Source organism: Python bivittatus, unplaced genomic scaffold (assembly GCF_059951505.1).
Source record: "Python bivittatus isolate LINGU-HERP-01145 unplaced genomic scaffold, Pbiv_v1 ctg000700_np1212, whole genome shotgun sequence".
NCBI classification, from domain to species: Eukaryota; Metazoa; Chordata; class Lepidosauria; order Squamata; family Pythonidae; genus Python; species Python bivittatus.
The window spans coordinates 86666607-86672606 of record NW_028277098.1 but is presented as its reverse complement, the minus strand read 5'-3'; positions in this window follow the sequence as shown (position 1 = coordinate 86672606).

Genomic DNA, 6000 nt, shown 5'->3' with positions numbered 1-6000 from the left:
GCTGTTGGATGATTTAAAATAATGGCTTCCATTTTAAATGATTTCCTTTTATAGCAGAAGGAAATAGATTTGAATTTATTTATCATATTTGTTTCTGTTGTCATATAGATATGGAAGAGAAACAGTATACTTCAATTTTGTGTTGATTTGATATAAAGGCTTTTCTTTATCCATTCCCACTGAGATTTAATTGCAAGATATCTAGAATGAATGCCAGAGAACAATTTTAATATTTATGTATCAACACACTCACATATCTCCAATTCTAAGTGCTGCAAATTTCAAAATGTAAGAACTGTTTATGGTACCCTTCATAGCCATGCCTATAAGGAAAATTCATAACATGCCTTCCAGGGTAGACAAGTAGATCGATCGATCTTGCTTTTCTTTATGTTCAAAGGATTGAGAACATTGATTAAAATCTCCAGCTTAAACCACAGACATTAAGAAACCTAATAAAATTTCACAATTACATTTATGAGGCATGATTATAATTCTCTGGGAGCAAGTTCAACAGAAGTATTTACTTCTGTTGTTCAGCTTCCAAACCACACACTGGATTTTGACAATGGTTCTTCTTCATCCCGCTGAAATGTAACATTTGATTGTTAATTAGAAATGCAGACCATCTTGGATTGAACAGCAAGGGTAATATAGCCTTTGTCTGATCATGTCCCTTTTACTTCTGCTCTGCTAATCTAGCCCCCTACCCTCCTTAAAATTTGAAGACAAATTAGGGGAAAATTTGGACCCTAATATGATAGTTGGTAGGTTTGGAACAAATGGAACTTTCCTATTACAACTGGAATGAATACCATCTTTTCTTGACGGCAGATAGCAGGAACAGGAGCATGATTTAGATCAGAAATAGGACTGAGGTCCTATAGAGGTAGGATGATGAGTTAAAGCCTCATTTTTTAAAAAAATCAGTTCACACAACAGCAAATTACATGAACAGTGTCTCATCAGTCAAGATCTCAAGAGTGAAGAAAATCCCCTTTTCTTCATTTTTAACTGACCTGACTGCAAGCAGGGCCTCATGAGAAAGAGGGAATTGAGCCCCTAGTAAGCAATATTTGTCCAAAATGTCTCTCTCTCTTCTGGATGAATCTTAGCTGCTTCCAAAAAGAGGTATGCTGCTTTCTCAGAGCAGTATGTGTTCACAGTACTGACTCTAGTTCAAATTCTCTCGTTCAAATAAAGAATGTTCTTTGTGGTTATCTGCATAAATATTAAACACATTGCCACTGTTCCACATGATTACTCACTTCATTTATTCATTCACTTATGGTGATAGCCAGATGGAATTAATTCTCACGAAAAATCCAAAGTGTGGGCTTGTTTTGTTTGTCAATACTCTGAAGTTGTCTTTTAGGCATGCAAATCTAAATAACATCATTATTTGGGGATTTCAGTAATGTAGCTGTAAGTATCATTGTTGGGTTGGTGAAAGGGAAAATGATATGAATTAGTACTAAGCCTTAAAAGCAGGATTTGAATAAGCTATAAATGTAACCTTGAATGAACAGGCATAGTGTTCACACCTGTTTTGTGTGATAAATTCATACTCTGATACACCTATCTTTATCTCTTCAGAGAGGCTTTCCATAAAACGAGTTGAAGCTTGTCCCAACTGCATGTTATTATTTGTAGGATACTCCTACAGTTCTAGATCCTTTGATGATGATGATGATGATGATGTTGATGATGCAATATTCCTTCTTCATAGAATGGCAGGCAGGTAGTGATTCTGCTGAAATTCACATCAATTTCTAAGCTAAATCTAACAGGTTCAGAGTTCTTAAATATATAAGACTCACCATATATGTAGTGAACTTTAATAGTTTCATGATTCAAACTGAGACTTTGAATTAATGGCTATTTTCCCCCATTGTGTTGAACTGAGTCAGAAATCAGTTAATATGTTCTGGGAACATAAAAAAAGAATCAATTGACCCTACAAACTACCCCCAGAGATTTACATTTAACCAAAAACAAACTCAATCGTGTACAGGGTTAAACAAACTCCAGTTATTTATTTGTGTTTTGGGAATGTCTATCAGTCAGTTGACCCAATTTGTTCACAAACTCTTCCAAGAAAAAGAGCTGGAGAGATAGAATGGCTGAAAAAGCAAACTTCCAAGCTCACTACCAAGGCCTCCAAAATATTGATCAAATACAGTGGCCAAGCTATGGCTTCTGATGTTTGTGCAGGTGATCACGAAAGGGGTTTTCATCACACAGTTGCAGCCACCATCTTGATTTTTTTAAAAACCTCCTCCATACACACCCCTGCTTTGTTATGAGATGAATTGATCTTATAAAACAATAATAAAATTATGTCCATCAGCAAACAAACTCTGAAGTGACTGAGCAGCTAAACAACAACAAATGTGATCTTACGTATGTATCAAACATCCAATATTCTATCAAAAATTATTTTTGTACTGATGAATTAGGAAAAACATTAATACAGCTAATAAAGGATAAAATCAGACTGATTTTTTTCTTCATTGTAGAGGTTTTTTAAAAAGCTTTTTGTTATTGTGCTAAGTTTTTAGTCAATTTGCCATGTTTTTAAATACGCCTGATCAAATATCACTGATCTGATGGAAGATGTACTTAGTTTTCTAGAGTTTTGCAATAACAACCCAAGCAGATAGCAATAAGAGTTGAATTGATTTCTTATGCAGCATTAATTTACAGGCACTAGGGAATAAAAATAATAAACCCGCCACAGGATTCATTAGGAAAGATTGCTGGGTCATTTTCCCAATTTCTTCCAACATTTTCAGCTGAAAAGCTTTGTACTGACTAATTGGGCCATGCCACAATAATAGTCAGACTGCATCTTCAGTTGTGGCACCTGCCTGGTAGAACTCTTTCTGCCTTGAGATTCTACTGGCTCTGACCCTGTTAGCCCTCAGGAAGCCTTTCAATACTTGGTTACTCCTCAGGCATCAGGACCAGGATCTCAGATGAGCTCATCCTGGGAGGTGGAGTATACTTTGATGTGCCCAGACTGTGTGTTTTGATCTTGTTGTTGGTTTTTTTGTTGTGGTTGCTATTGTTGTTGGGACATTGTATGCCACTCCAAGTCACATTCTGTGAATTGTGTGACTGTATAAATCTTTAATAAATGTGCCAATGTTTTTGCAATACCATTAACGCAGTCAAGAAAGAAAAGCTATGAATTATGTCATGTAGGTTTGGCCAAGTGTAATGCTACCTATGGATTATGCATGATCAATCCTTGATGACTTGCTGAAACAGGTTGAGTGGGGGACTCTGGGCCAAAGAGTCCCCATTCTAATGAGATTGATCTAGTTCAGAATCCATATTTTCCTTGGATGAGACTATGACACTATTTGTATCTATGTCAATTTAGCATTCTAAACAAAACACATGTGACAACAGCTAATTGAGAAAAGAATGGATGGTGTGGACTGGGTGAAAAAGAACACTATATTTTTCCAGATGGATTTCAGTAATGGGCATGGATAAAGATACTTCAACATCTTATAGTAGCAGAAAACTCTTGATCAGGTTTATAACATGGAATTGGTAAGTCAGCAAGAATTTTATGAATCGTGACAGCAACAGGGTTAATTTATTCATAACTGAGAATGATGAACTTAGACTGCAGTCTGGCATGTTAAATAATACTTAATTAGAATGTGGGAATTTTCTCTGGGCAGACAAAAAAAAAAAAAAAAGAATAGTCAATGCTCACCTATACCATTGGCAAGCAGTTTGAAACTTCTGGCGCTTTCAAGATCTTCCCTCCTGGATTTGTTGGCTCCTGACAGAAGTAGCTCATCATGCAACACTTCCTCTTCCAACAAGCTGAAAATAATTTGCTCCTTCCTGAAATTTGGAGCAAGTGAAATAGGACTGGGTTCCCTTTGGGCTTGCTCCTGTACTTCCATCACACCATCTCAGCATGACTGATTGATTGATTGTTATTAGATGACTTAGACTTAAACTTAGACTTAGATGGTGGCAGCACCTGACCAACCTTGTCTAGCCTCCTAAACTAAGCAGGATTTGGTCTGGCTAATACTTGGATGGGAGACCACCAGGGAATATCAGGCAGTAGGCTGGACTGGGAAGTAGTAAAACTATCTTAATAGAGGACAATGGCAAAGCACTTCTAGAATACCATGAATATTCATGAAGTCAACAGAAACTGAGATTGACTCAGATATGTCACATTATTTTAAATTAAAATTAAATTAAATTAAAAATAAGTATATCATGTTCTCCTGGGTCCTGTTCTCTGCCAAAGGAAAGTAGCCTTATAAAGGTTCCTCTTGTTCCTCCTAAAAATATATATTGCATTATTTTTATTGACAATTTGTTTGTTTGTAGTATATTTTCTCTATATTTTTCCTATATTTTCCTGGGAAAGCATCTAATTATCTTGATCTCTGCCTTGAGCAGGCCATTCTCTCATTCAGGCTTCGCCCACCCACATTAATCGGTTGCCATGCATCATCGTTCCTGCCTGGGGGGACCACCTAGTGGGCTGAGAAGCAGCATGCACACCGCTGCTCTGCAGCACACAAATCACAATCTGGCATCCATCAGCCAGAGTCTATGATATTCAAGCCTGCCATCAGGCTGGTGCAAAAGAAATGCTGTAAACATGGTGACTGGAAATACTGGTACTTACATCCCAAAAGCAAACCATTTGGTTAGCATTTTGTATTTTGGAACCATTTATTATTAGAAAGTGAAGTCAGAGCCTCTTGCCTCTGTTGGCTAAAGTCATTGGCCTGGCTATGTAAAACCTTCCTAGTCCCTCCATCTTCCTCATCAGCTACTATCCTTCTCCATCCAAGCGATGGTCCCTCAGCACATGAGAACAAGTCTGTCTCAACCACTTCAATTCACACTGAGCACTGTTTGGCACAGATGACGTGATGAACCACTGACATCAATCAAGCTGCAACCCCTCCTTTCCTCCCACACAGTGTGAGAAAGATTCATTTGGTGATCTACACAAGCACACATGTCCACACACATATCACAGCCATATAGCACTGCAAGGAAGCTTCAGTATGGCGGTGTTCACACAGCTCACTTAACTAGGACAAATAATGACCTTGTTAGTCCTAACCTTGATTATGTTTCTACTTAGGGTGCTTGCAAACCCAGCCTGTTTCCTTTGTTTAGGGTTCAATGTGTTGCACAAATCCAGGCGATAGATCTGAATAATATCTGAATAATAACTGAATAAAGATGTTGTGTGAACACAATCTATGTTCCACACATGCTTGTTCCTCTTGAATTATCCATGTCCATAATGGTAACATGAGATGTTCCAAAAATCAGGAAGTTATGGTCAAACTCTTTTCCCAAGTTCTCCTCTAGGTGATAGAGCAAAAGTTATTCATCTCTGTGCCACTGGCCTCTGCATCTTTTTTGGCTTTTCCCCCTTCACAACAGCCAATGAAACGAAGCCAAGGCAGGGAAATATGAATCATGATGATATCAGAAGAACATGAGACAAATTGGCTCAGATGCTGTGGAGGTGGAGAACGTGACATGAGACTGTCACTCCCTAACCTTTTGAAATGTTGAATCTTACTCTGCACAGTTCTGTGAAAATCAGCGGCTCTTAAGACTGCTGGGATTGTGATGGTTGTTACATGAGCAAAGCCACTTTCCCAGTGCAGGTCAGAACACAAATGGATCCTTGTGTTTAGGCCAAGGAAAGGGAGATTCTAAACTACGAGAGACCTTTGCCTTATATTATCCGTTTATATTTTAACCTGTCTGTTTGGATGAGCCGTCTTCAGTCTTGTTAGAAGTTACATGTGTTTGGGTTTTCTTCATTTATGTGCGGTACTGGATGTTTTGATTTCTTAGCAGGATGTATTCTTGAACGCTTTGGGATAGAAGATCAATAACAATCCTTTCATCCCTTCATCCCACTCAGGTGAAGCTCAACAATTCCTCCCTGGAGCAGTAATTTAAGGCAACAGTTGCAAAGTG